The 15,004-nt window shown below is 38.8% G+C and overlaps 1 long non-coding RNA gene across 1 annotated transcript in view; it reads left to right on the top strand.

Annotated features, from left to right (window-relative positions):
• The first annotated feature begins 7,473 nt into the window (after window positions 1-7,473).
• Window positions 7,474-15,004, top strand: part of LOC122791322 — a 35,472-nt gene continuing 27,941 nt past the window's right edge. Inside the window, exon 1 of the long non-coding RNA XR_006363132.1 lies at window positions 7,474-7,641. This is a non-coding gene — a long non-coding RNA (uncharacterized LOC122791322). The remainder of the gene's footprint in view (window positions 7,642-15,004) is intronic.

Raw genomic sequence — 15,004 nt, forward strand, 5'->3', positions numbered from 1 at the left:
GCAGGAGGCCTAGTCTGACACAAAAGGTGCGTGAGTGACTGTGAGTAAGGAAATGAAGCAGGCAGGATGGACAATACAAATGTTGTGTGTGTGTCTGTAGGTGCTCTAAATGTAACATTGGTGTGTGAGTGTCTGCATGCACACAGCCAAGCTCAGTACTAGCTCTATGTGTCTGTATGTTGGACAGATGTGAGCCATACACGGTAGAGTTGACCGTTCATCGTTGTCACCCCAGACCATGAAAACTGTCTCTGCCAGGAGTTGCACTGAGATCTCCGTGTCCAAGGTCTGATGTAGGGCTACTAACTGCAGGTGACTGATGGATGTGCTCACTTCATGGGAACACCCAGGGCTATGACCCCATGGCCTGTCACATCTGTGTATGGGTGGCACACTCCTGACGGAGCAGTGCAAGTACTGTACTGAAGTATAATCGTACATGGCCACGCTGGCTCACAGCAGATGTAGTTGCTGACCTACACCCATGAGGCTGACATTCTTCTCCCAGCAGATGCTCCAGCACAAACAATGTGCATTCCCTGACAGATACTTTGCTCTCTGTCACAGACACACCTCGCTCCAATGTGTTATTCATCCAGTCAATGGAATCAACAATATGGTGGAGGCAGTCATACATGACAGACTTTGCTACATCTACAGCCCTGAGCATTAGTCTGGAGAGCATTTCAGAATGTACCTTTGCCACCATGATAGCCCTAAACATACTCTGCGTTGGATGTAAAGAGATACCTACACCAGGTGGAGGAGGGACAGCAGGCCTGCTCCAAGCACCCCATCTAGCCTCCTGCATGGCACTTTGCTAACACTTTGGCTATAGCCAGAGTCAACAGGCTTTGAAGGAGTGGTAGCTACACTTCCCTGGTCAATGTCCTCACCTTACCTGTACAATATCTGTGGCCTCAGTGGACTGGTAGTGCAGAGACATACTGGCTGTGTATGGGGAAAATGAGGGGGGGTCACTGAGTGTCAACCTGTGTGTCAGATGCAGCCTCTGCAACCTTGGATTTGTCTCACTTTGGCCACTATCATCACCAGAGTCAGATGAGACATTGACATCAGATGGCACAGGGGATACAGAACCACTTCCATGATCATCTGTGATAAAATGAAGAAACAAAGGAATACATTAATACCTGCACTAGTATGCTGCAGTATATACTAAATAATTTACACTGCTTTCACTATTATAGACAGTCATACTTCTCAATCTCTTAGAGCAAGACATCAGGACAAATCCATAAATAATGGTTGGACAAAGGTCCAAGAACAGGGTCAGTTTTTAAATATTGCTCTTACAAACCTCGACAGTTGATAGACTAACAGGTTTTGCTATAGCATGACATCTATGAAGGGTATGAAGTGTGAAACTCAGATCTCTGTCATCATTTTATGTCTTCTATCTTTCATAATTTGGCAGGAAATCACTATGATATGAACCATGGCCAAGAAATACAAGTCAAAATTCTGGACATTCAGCAAACATTTGTACAGTTGAGAGGTATGCAGACAGTACAGCAATACATACAGCAGGCCTGAGAGGACACATTAGCAGATACTTTGGTATTTATCTATAGTAATGACATAAATTTATTATGCCTACCAACTGCAGGAGGCCTATGTCACTGAATACCCAACGGTCCTGAAATAAGTAAAGGAAGAGGTAAAGGCACCAGCACCACATTTAATAGTATCACAGGGGGGTAATTCCTTTACCCATCTATAACTGCGTTAACACATGTGTTAACAACAATGTGGCTGACAACCTCAAAATAGGCATAAAAGTGCAGCTGTCTTAAATACCCCCACCAAAAAACAATTTTACACACACTGATAAACTACTGACACCATTTCAGAATGCCACAGTATACTAATGATGATCTAACAAAGCATACCTGGAAGCTCCTCTTGAGATGCAGGAATGGCGCCCACATCCAGAACATACTGGATCATTGATTGCTGGGAGCTGTCCTGTGTGGTAGTATTGGCTAGGAATTTCTCTGTGGCAGTGAGATGGGGTTCTGCAGCAGGCTCACCATGGTGATCACATGCCACTGAAGCTGCATGCCTCCTTGCAGCTGTCATCATGTCTGTTGCAGGGTGATGCACCTGCTCATAGGTGTGATTGTGTTGACCAATATCATTAATGTTGGGTACTAATTCATCCCACAGGGCTGTACGCCGAGAAATATTGGACAGCAGTACTGCATGATGCTGAAATAATCCCTCTATGATTAGGTCATTCCCAGCCTCAGTAAGTGGGGACTTAAGTCTAATGGGCATTTTGTGTCCTGAAAGACATTAAAATAATAACACATATAAGGATCACGTAAGTACAGATAAATTGTTTACAGATGCAGCAGTAAAGGAAGGCTGTCAGTATTCCTCACTTGATAAACTTTAAAGATTCAACAGGTGTCAAAAAATAGCAATGGAAGTTACAAAACAAGAAGAGTAACAAGAGGAACACATCCTTGTTTGTGCCATAACAGATACACATCTATGCTCTTACACCCAAAATAACAGTCCATTCTAGTTTGTGCCAAAGCAGGAACTCATCTTGTCTCCCCCCCCCCCCCAAAAAAAAATCAAAATATGCTAAGAATCAATTTTGCTAACCAAACAACTGTGAAATGCTAAAAGTGCTATCAAAGGAACGTTCAGTGAAACATGTACATAGTTATCACACAGCATTATATTTTAAGCCTACTCTACATTCTCCGTACCTCTGATATGGGTTGAAAAAGAAGGCCATGCCCTGATTACAGATCAAAAGATGCATACAGATTTATGTCACATTTTCCTTAACTGCATTCCAGCATATGTGTTTTGAAGTCAACAAAATGGATACATACCTGCTGAAGTACAAAACTCCTCTGTAGAGATATACTGTTGAAAATCAATATGTCACTGAGTTCAAGAATGCAGTAACGGTCATCCACATCCGTTGGCCTAGCTATACATTAGCCTTTTATAATGGAGAACATTAGTAATTTATTGCATCTGGCCTAGCCTGTGCTCCAGAGATGCTAATTACAGCATATGCAGCTGAATTGCATGCTAATCAATCAATCTTGTGGAGCTATTCAACAAGATAAAAAGCATCCATGGCGGCTGCGGTGGTGCAGTAGTTAGCGTTGCCGCCTCACAGCAAGAGGTTCTCCGGTTCAATCCTCGGCTTGGGTGCTTTCTGTGCGGAGTCTGCATGTCCTCCCTGTGGTTGTGTGGGTTTCCCCTGGGTGCTCCAGTTTCCTCCCACATCCCAAAGACATGCTGTAGGTGGATTGGACACTCTAAACTGGCCCTAGGTGTGTGTGTGTGTGTGTGTGTCTTCTGTGGAAGGTTGGGTGCTGGGCTGGCAACTCGACACTGTAAAACTCCACTGCCAGTCATGAGAGGACAAGTGATCCGCTGTGGCGACCCCTAACCAGGAAAAGCTGGAAGAAGAAGTAGACTTCATGCTGGTTTTTTATGCGGATTGAGAAATGGTGGAGTAGAGAAACAAAGTAATCACAGACAACTTGTTAGTAGCTGATGATTTTTTAATATTTTTGTCTGTGCTACAGGCTGAAGACAATGCTGCTGCTGCTGTCAATAGACATAGACAGACAGGGTGACTACTTTGCAGGCCAAGGACACAGTACAGTAACTGTGCAAACTCTGGCAGCCTTGATTCACAGCCAGAGCCAAACGAAGGGAACCCATCACACTGGAAAGTATGGTATGTGTTGAACTTAGAATCTCAGCACACTGACTTACTACCTGGGAGCCTAAAACCATCCTCCTAAATCACTGTACTTTTGTACTGGGAAAGCATTACAGATAACAGTTCCACAGTAAGGATACACATTGCAGTCTCTCACTTCTCAACACTACCTAAATCAGACAACAGGCAGGGCAGGATGCCAAACAAGCAGATTACTAACAAACTTGTAAAAAACAACTGCAGAAAATGCTAAAAAACAACCACAGGTGGCAAGACAAATCCAAGGAACAAAATATAATCCACAGAGACAAATTTTAATTCATAAAAACAAGTAGTGTAAGCGCTTTCGTCTTGCTTCTACGAGCAAGACTTCATCAGACAAACAGAAGTAATGCAAAATGCAGCTATTTAAAGTGTCACATGCTGAACATCAATTAGCTTCTAAAAGCAAAAGTTACAGATATTTAAAAACATTTCAATATAAGTACAAATACTAAGTGAATAAGCATGAATAAATAAGCAAGCATGACTAAAACTGACCAAGAATGAACATGTATGCTGAGAATGACCCGACTTTAAAAATATTATAAAAAAACTTTGTTTAAAAACTGTGCTAAATAATTACTTGATGTGCAAAATGAGCAATTCATTTAAAATAACTACCCACTAGTAAAATCATGTATCCACAATTACCCAGCCTGTCAGTTAACTAATATAATACAAAAAATACAGAAAGTATAAAAAAATACAAAAGTAATTCTACTAAGGTCCAGTGATGTAAACAAACAACTAATGTACAGAAGAGATAATCAATTACCTCTGCAGACAAGGAACATAAATCATTTAGCCCTGGAACATTGTAGGCATTCAATTTTATTTGCCATAATAATTTGCACAGTTCTAGATTAAGGGTGAGGGGTCCCCCCCCTGTGACCTTGTTCAATTTGATCAATCACCCTAAACTTGAAATTGTGCTGAGGGTGTTCATACACATGCTTAGTATTTAGTCCAATACTTTCAACTAGGCATGTAGCCCCCAACACTTTGACATCTTTAGTTGAGCAGGGCCAGTCATATAAAGTGAACCCACCCAAGGTGACTTTTATCACATCATTCAGTATTGATGGAAAGTTAGTGTGACAAATTTTATATAAAAACTGGACTCTACTTAATTCAGATACAGATCTGACTTCTATTCTTGAATCCAGACCTAGAATTGTCTATAGAAGAGGGCAGAACCTTAAAAGTTTGTTGGAGAGGGATAAGATCCCAGTTGCGAGAGCTCCCAGTGTAGATTTATGGAGGTAGGTAATACCTTCTCCATTAGATGGAGAAAATATTACGTTAATAAAAGATTTAATTGTGCCACCAAGGGAGTGGTCTATTTAACAACCTGCAACCTCTGCCCTTGTTTCTACATTGGTAAAACTGATTGTAGATTCAAGGACAGGGTCTACAAACATATTTACAGCATCAGGAAGTTCAAACTGGAGAATGAACTGGCTAAGCATGTGTATGAACACCCTCAGCACAGTTTCAAGTTTAGGGTGATTGATCAAATTGAACAAGGTCACAGGGGGAGACCCCTCACCCTTAAGCTAGAACTGTGCAAATTATTATGGCAAATAAAATTGAATGCCTACAATGCTCCAGGGCTAAATGATTTATGTTCCTTGTCTTGTGTTTTAAAACCGAAGAGTCTGCAGAGGTAATTGATTATTTCTTCTGTATATTAGTTATTTGTTTACATCACTGGACCTTAATATAATCACTTTTGTATTTTTTATACTTTCTGTATTTTTTATACTATATTAGTTAACTGACAGGCTGGGTAATAGTGGATACATGATTTTACTAGTGGGTAGTTCTTTTAAATGAATTGCCCATTTTGCACATCAAGTAATTATTTAGCACAGTTTTTAAACAAGGTTTTTTAGAATATTTTTAAAGTCAGGTCATTCTCAGCGTGCATGTTCATTCTTGGTCAGTTTTATTCACGCTTGCTTATTTATTCATGCTTATTCATTTAGTATTTGTACTTATATTGAAATGTTTTTAAATATTTGTAACTTTTGCTTTTAAAAGCTAATTGATGTTCAGTATGTGACACTTTAAATAGCTGCATTTTGCATTAGTTCTGTTTGTCTGATGAAGTCTTGCTCATAGAAGCAAGATGAAAGCGCTTACACTACTTGTTTTTATGAATTAAAACAAGCAGATTAGCCAGACTAACACAGTCTTGTTAATGCCATAGCAGGAACACAACTTTGCTCCCCCACCCCCAAAAGAACAGTCAATGCTTGTTTGTGACATCTAACCTGGTTTTCCTTAGATGGCAACTGCATATCATATTATTCCTAGTTAATATCCTTTGACATTGTAAGTGAAATGATATAGAATGGTGTAGACACTGTATGTCCCAGTGTACTGGTCAGATAACTGCTGAATGACCAAGGAACACAGCCAGTTAAGACAGTGCTATGTATTTGTAAGCAAGAATCATAACAGGGTGTGTAATCACTAAGTGCAGTATTTTCAAAAATAAACATTTCACTACATGTACATGTAACATGTAATATTTTAATATAGCTGTAAATTCTGTTTAATTTGTTTGTGTGCTGAATGAATGTTGCTGCTTGCTACAAAGATGTATGTGTGAACAACCGGGTTAATGCACCCGTCCTGTGTTTTGAATGTGCACCGGATGTTGAATCGGATTGTAGACCTATGTAGGCATATTTCATGTGTACTAACATATTGTACTGTGTATGTCATACATTGATTTCTGTTTCTGCCTGTTTTTTTTTTCTCTTAATTTTTGGGCCACTGTCTACTCGGTGCTGTGCTTAGCACAAACGGCTTCAGCCATGCTCAGCTGGTTTGCACACACAGAGGCAGTGGTCAAACTGCATGACTGGACCACCCACGTAGTAGACAGGACCAAGACATCTAAAAATAAACACAGGATGCATTCTATTAATGTAAGTGTGCATGGCGCAAACCTGCTAAGCACAGTTGCACTGCCTTTAACAGCATGAACCTCAGGATGAATAGTAATCTAAGAGATGTTCATGTAACTTCTCCTGTGGCTGTTGATGTTAATTGCCAGGCTAAAGTTCACATGGTCCTGGGTTTGAATACAAGGACTGCAGCCTGTATTTCAGTAGACTTCTAATAGATAGCATGAAATTAAACACAGACATGTATTTTTTTTCATTCTTATTCTGTCAACAGCTGGGAGTGTAGGGCTACCATAGATAAGGTCCATGGTTCTAATACAGCAGACACCTGTCTTTTGCAATGTTGTCCCACTTCACATTATAGTTACCCTCAATTATAACAGTTGACCTAGTATTCCTTATATCATGATTATTTTCCAGATGGCTGACACACTAATATTGTGTTATTTATGTACTTATGTATTAATATCTGTATTGGTTAACATCTCTTTATTGGTTACCACCTCGCAAACACGTTACATGTGTTTGAGCAATGGTAAGTGATGCTCACCATTTTCAAATGTTCCAAAATTAAAACGTGCCGGTTGTCAGTATCTGTTATAACTGGAATTGGCAGGAAACATCATTATAGATTTGTCTTCATCTACATTATACATGGCTGATGTTTGTGGAGAGGTTTTGGGATTTCGGTCTCAAAGGTGGAATGTGCAGGAGTCTGAAGTGTTTGTTGGATTCCTGGTGAATGAGTATGGTCCCCTGTTGTTTCAGGAGTACTATCATGGATCCAATTACAAATCAGATGCATGGAGTAGTTTGCCTGTGATTTGGCCAGTGCTAGCAGTATCCCCTGCACTGCTGAACAGCATAGGAATAACTACCAAGACCTCAGGATGAGGAAGAGGGATACCCTTGACCGTTGGATCGAGGACTGTTGTACTGCCAGTACTCCATAGATGTGTAAGTTTCACTTACAGGCACTACTTGTAAGAATGTTCTTAATGCTAGTCTGTTGTGTTCTGCTTTTTCCATAGCTGATGCTGACAGATTACTGAATCTGTGAACTTATGAATCAAGATTGGCATGGATGAGAGATGCAAGTTGTATGTAAGCATCCAAACTGTATTCTCATTGTAGCATTAAGAGCAAATACAGCTTATTGTGTTAAACAATTGTATCAAATTGAGTACGCATTTGTCAATTGTAAAGGAACAGTATGCCTGTATTAGTCTGTAGGATAAAACAACAGTCCAGTATTACAGAGTAGACATGGGTTGGTTAAAAAAAAACACACACTACCCAGCTATACAATACTGTTGAAGTTGACATCAGTTTTGCAATGTAATGTAAGACCTATAAACCAGGGATAACAATAGCCTGATAAAAATTGTTATCATTATAATTGGGACATGCAAAAGTATCAAAATGTATGTTAACAGAAATCCTATACAACTTTCCATGTGTGCAAGAACAATATTTAAAATATTATTTCTATTTATGGGTCATTGCACCCCCATTATTTTATGATCTGTGTAGATATCCTACTCTAAAAAATTGAGAGGTATGTTCTGTAACACAAAGCAACAGTTGCACATTCTCAGGTAACAGTGAACATGAATCTTTAAAGTATAAAAGGAAAGAGTGCTTGCATTAGGTTGTATTCCCAAGGAAAAGTACAGTATTACAGTAGTCACTGCTTGTGAGTTCAAATGTCATACTCTCCAAATTTAAACTCAGCGGTTTACAATACTGTTTTAGGTTTTCATCAATAAAAATACAGTGCTGTTACATATTCATCATGATGGCATTTTAAGTGCAGACCTCTATACCTGTGACTTGAATGGCCTGCTGTCAAGTGTAATCAATGTACATGGAACATGCATATGTGCAATATATGCACTCGTGAATGATTGCTGGATGCGATATGATGTGTACTATAGTGTGTATGTGTTAGGAACAGGGTAGTATTCAAAGTAATAAAGGAATTTCTTAGCAATTGCTAGTGTTACAAGTAAAATGTAACAGAATAAAGTAAAGTAATTGTAGAAAGTGTTATATATTATCTGTATAGTTACTAATGTTCTCCTTTGTTTTTCTCTTACTCCACCCCTTCTCTTCATTTTGTTTTTTATGAAATTCTTATTTTTTTGTTAATATTTTTATTTTTAAATTTATTATTATTCACCTTACCTGGAGTATCTAAGTGCCCTTGGACTTAAAGCCTAATATTCTGTTCAAACCAACCATATTCACTTTATCTACTCCTGGCTGTGTCCTATCAGACTCAATAGATCAGCAATATCCACCTACCTATACCCGCCTGGATATTCACCTCACCTGGAGTATCTAAGTGCCCTTGGACTTAAAGCCTAAGATTCTGTTCAAACCTACCATACTCACTTTATCTACTCCTGGCTGTGTCCTATCAGACTCAATAGATCAGCAATATCCACCTACCTATACCCGCCTGGGTGTTCACCTCACCTGGAGTATCTAAGTGCCCTTGGACTTAAAGCCTAAGATTCTGTTCAAACCTACCATACTCACTTTATCTACTCCTGGCTGTGTCCTATCAGACTCAATAGATCAGCAATATCCACCTACCTATACCCGCCTGGGTATTCACCTCACCTGGAGTATCTAAGTGCCCTTGGACTTAAAGCCTAAGATTGTAGGTCACTAAGTAAATTGTATTTTTCATTCCTAACCTTTATTGTATATACTTGTCCACTACACATCCTAGGTATAGTAGTTTAACTGCCAAATCTACCAGCAGCCATACCCCTCCCTGTCTACTATAGTTGCTCTCCCCACCTGTCTCAAAGACATTGTACCACCTCTATTCTCCAACCACTCTAATCCTCTTTCCTTCTCCATTACTTTTTCTTTTATTGGCATCCACTACTATATTATCCTTGCTTGGTACTTTCAGACTTTGACCACTAGATGGCAGTCTTTACCCTCCTCTAATTCTCCTATCTGCCACCCTCCCCACCTTATACTCTACACCTACGTGCTTATCGCACTTGTCTCCTTTCTTTTTTTCCTTCCCTAGTCCTTTTTAACCTTACACCCTACTCTCCACAGTTCTTATAAACCCTCTATCAAACCCTCCTCTCTGCCTGCTCTACTCCTAGCTTAACCATTACCCACTCTGGCCTCCCTTCTCTCTGTTTTTATAATTCCCCCTTCCTCACACACACATTTACCTTCTACTTACTAATTTCTGTTTTTACCTTCTACCTTACTGATTGTTTTTTCTCACTGCTTTTTCCTTTCTTTGCTGTGCCCCACTCCGTTCGCCCTTCGGGCTCACTCCGCTCCCCTACCCTACCCCCAAATCCCACCCACCCCAGTACCCCTACTCTTATACTTGCTTAGCCACACCCCCAATTTTCTCACATCCTATCTAATTTCCTGCCTCGTTCACACTTAAAACTCTCCACTCCTATCTGACTGCCACACCCCATTCCCTACCTTCCTAATACTTATCCCCAACCTTGTCAAGCTCACCATCTCAACATGCCCTTGCCTTTTAAACTACTTTATCTACTCCTGCTACTTAACATCCTTCTTTTATACTATACCCTTACTTCCTATGAGTACTACACCCTCAGCAAATCTCCTAGCTTAGCTAAACACACTAGCTCTGTCCTTCCCCTACCTGAACAAACCTATATTAACCTCCTCTCATCCTGCCCTTACCTTCCCCACACACTATCACAGAGTACTCCATAACAAGTATCACACAACTAGAAAGTCCTACCTAATACCCTCTAAAAACTCAAAAATATTTCCTCTCCCTCAAACACTCTTACTGTTACATGGGGACATTCACACCAACCCTGGCCCAAATAATTCCCTCCTCCACCCCCTCTCAAACCAAACTACTAACAATTTGAGTTCACCTTTCTCTTCTAACTCCCTTTCAATAGCACACCTAAATATTCATAGCATTAACAATAAAATTACACAACTCCATGCTTTAATTGACCTCTACTCATTTGATATTCTCTGTCTTACTGAAACCTGGCTTAAAATAAGTACCAAAGACAACAAAATTACTCCCCCTGGCTATATATTTTAAGGCGGGATCGTCTAAACAAAAAGGGTGGTGGAGTTGCTTTACTCTATAAATCTGAACTACAGGTGTCCTCTATTGACTCCCTACCTCTCCCCCCTGCCAATGCTGAAATACTCTGCAGCAAATTCCAAGTAAATAAAAGAAAAGCCATATATATATAATGTCTTCCTATATCCCTCCTGGCAACAACTTGGATACCCTTGAAAAAATTCTCAGCTGGCTCTCCCGTAGCTTTCATCAGGAAACCATACTCTTAGGAGACTTTAGTATTGATTGGAACTCATGCACATCACCCAAACCCACCTGTCACCTCAACCTCTTTAATTTTCAACAAACAATAAACTCCCCAACTAGGATTCACAAATCTACCAATAAACAAGCCATCTTAGACTGGATATTGGTCAACAATATTCCCCTCTCTTATAAAACTGGTATACTCCCTGACAATATCAGCGACCACCTTCTCACCTATATCACTAAACAAACAAATAACAATCTCAATCAGGCCAGCTATCGTACTATACGTAACAAAAAAAAACTTTAACCTTCCTATTTTCCTCAATGAACTCAAACAATGTAACTGGTCAGCTCTAAAACACCTTCCACTGGAGGAAGCAGTGACCCATTTCAACAACAAATTCCTCCAAATTTTCGAGCATCACGCCCCCTCACGCTTAATTAGAACAGGTTCCAAAGCTGCCCCTTGGCTTTCTAAAGAAACCAAGCAAACAATGCTATTAAGGAATAAACTACGGACAAAATGGAGAACTACTAAAAACCCAACTGACCATCAAAACTTCAGACACCTTAGAAATACCACAAAAAACTTACCCATCTTGATAAAAAGAATTATTACCTTCAGTATCAAGAAAATCAAAATCATAACCCCAAAAAATTCTGGTCAGGAATCAATAAACTGCTCCATACAGGAAATACCAAAACACCTACTCCAGCTAACTTTGCACAGACCCCACCCAACTTAATAGCCAATGCATTCAACAATTTCTTCACTAAAACAGTCTCCTCTCTTGCAAAGAACATGACTCCCCACACTTCCCTTAAAAACACCTCCCCTCAAAATAACAGCCCCACTCTAACATTTAGTACAGTCTCCACAACCTATATACAAAAGTTACTCGCAAAACTTAAACCATGCACTCCTTCAGCTGACCAACTACCAGCTGAATATCTCCAGCTAGCATCAGCAGAACTAGCATACCCAGTCTCCATTTTAATTAACAGAACAATAACCAAATCTGCTATCCCTTCCCTCTGGAAAGTCTCCCATATCATTCCTCTGCATAAAGGAGGAAACTCTAATGAACTTTCTAATTTCCGTCCTATAGCCTTACTATCACCATTATCTAAAATCATGGAGCGTTGTATACACCAACAACTTTTACATCATCTTTTACATAAATAGCCTACTTTCAGACTCCCAACATGGCTTTAGACCTTTCCATAGCACTTCCACTGCTCTTCTCTCCTTCACAGATACTATCAACAAAAATCGCAATAACAACCTATACTCTTCTGCTTTGTTTCTTGACCTCTCTAAAGCCTTTGATATGGTCAACCATCATCTTTTGCTAGACACTTTGAAATCTCTCTCACTTGAACCTTCGGCATTGCACTGGTTTGACTCTTATCTGAAAGATAGACAACAAGCAGTCCTTTGGGACAGCCATCTCTCCTCTCAGCTCCCAATCACTATTGGTGTCCCACAAGGATCCATCTTAGGACCCCTTCTCTTCTCCATATTTATAAACAACCTATCTATCTCACTCCCAACACCCTCATGTATTCAATATGCAGACGATTCAACTCTCATCTGTTCTGCTGTATCTCCAGCTGAACTTCATTCTTCCACCCAAAAAGTCTTTACAGCAGCAGAAAAATAGTTCCAAGATATCTGTCTCCTCTTTAATCCCAAAAAAACTAAATTATTACTTTTCTCTCCAACCCTTAAATCTGCCCCTCTTTCCTTTTCTATTGTGTCTGACAATGGCACTATCATTACACCTGATAGCTCCACTAAACTACTAAGTGTTACAATAGATAATCAACTAATATTAACAAGAGACAATGTACATTCCACGCAAATGGGGAACAGTTTGGGGTTCCCGTTGACACAACCAACACCACCTACAGCAACGGATACGAACACTCAAGGTAATACAGAATGTAGTGGAAAGGAACTTTTGTTACAAGATGTAAATAGTTGGAAAAATCAACAATACTCCTTTTCAGTTGGTTTAACTAAACAACATGTTATAACGGAAACCACACATAATATAAAATCTTTGGAAAGTATGCTCAAAATCTTTGAGAAAAAACTTTTTAAAGTCAAACGGCTACAATTAGAAAATAGCTACCTACAACGGAATATGGAATTGGGTATCATTCGAAGGTTTATGGCTTTGGAGGTACCCGAATGGTTGTACTGACAATAAACATATGCTTCAAGATCTACATGCACTATTTGACAATTGTGGCACTCGACTGATGGAGATTATTGTCAAATACAATGATATTCATATTTCAGAACTTTTTGATCAATTAGAAGCACTTAATAATCAAATATCTCAAGACCCATCATTCGAGAAAGTGTATGAGCAGTATGGATATATTACAACAGATGTCACCAAATGCTGCGATACCATCTTTAAGAAAAAAAGTAATAAAATCCAACGAGACTTACAAACTTATGCTCAACAACAAGCATATCCAAAATCAATGAATTCAAGTAGCAGTAACCCTAGCATCGGTTTAACAAGACAACATTCGACTAACAACAATGACGTCAATCCACCGGTAGAGGGTGATGACGAAGACACCCGGATGGAAGGTGAAGAGCACACGGAAGAAGGCGGAAGATGGTCAGACCGGTTAAGGAATCAAGGTGACACACAGAACCAGTGGGAATTTCAGAAGACAGGCGCCAGACCAAAACAGACTTTTTTGGGACTTTCTGTGGGCAAAAAGCGGAGGAATTAACATCATATACTGGGACAGTCACGAGAGCACAGTCGAGTACGAACGTTCTTATTACAACAGATGTATCTTTTGTAGCGGAGGACTTTACATTACCATACAAAACTCATAGTAAGTCCCGTATTAACTATCATAATACAACTGATTGTATAAAGATATTCAGTAATAAGGTTACGGCTTTTTCTGAGGATTATGTTAATGATATGAAAGTAACGGATGATGTCAAACATGTGGAACAACATCATGATAGTAGTTGTTTGGATACACAATTGGTTCAAGTGAATGATTATGATGAGAATGATAATGTATTACTAGAATTAAGTACGTATCAATATAATGAAGTAATTTCAAGTAATGATGCAAATGATGGAATAGAAACAAATGGAGATAGGCAAATTATAAACATGCCAGACTATTTGCATTATTCAGTTAATTTTTGTATTAATCAAAATCCAGACAATTATATTATACAATGTGGGAATTATGAGCAACCCTGTGATAAAGAAACAATGGTATGTTCAAACATGGATATTCCGATAGAACATAATGTGCAATTTTTAAGTCATCCGATTATTATAATGAATGCAAAGCAAGATTATAAGATATATAACTATTCTTCCAAGGATATTACAATAGCACATGCAAATTTATTTTCAAAAGGACTGAATTTTGTCCCATGTATTAAAGGCAATATTGTACAATCTATATTAGATTTAAAATTATTTTCTAGAAAATTAAATTTAAAAGTATATTTCGACAATAATAATGAAAATAGTATAGGGGATTATAATGTGTTCACGAAACCAAGTCTATTCAATCCACCCATGAATGAGGAAATAATTCAATTTGAAAGGAGAACTGAATATGACATAAGACAATTCTATAAAAATATAAATACAACAATTATGTCAATATTACAGCAAGTGAAAAGCAGCTTTTGAAAGAAATCCAAAATGATCCAACATTAAGAGTCATGAGACCTGACAAAGGTAATGGTATAGTCATTTTAGACTACAACGATTACAGCTTATATATGACCAACATGTTAATGAATAAAACATATGTAGAAATAAGTAGAAACCAAGTACATATAGCATATAAAAGAATTGATACAAAATTGGAAGATATGTTATATCAAGGGGGTATCACTGAATTGGAGTATAACTATTTGAGAAATGAATATCCAGTAATCAGTGGTATCTTCGGAATACCAAAAATTCATAAAGGTCTTGATAACTTGGATTT

This window comes from Protopterus annectens, chromosome 17.part0, assembly GCF_019279795.1.
Source record: "Protopterus annectens isolate FY-2018-M chromosome 17.part0, PAN1.0, whole genome shotgun sequence".
NCBI lineage: Eukaryota > Metazoa > Chordata > Ceratodontiformes > Protopteridae > Protopterus > Protopterus annectens.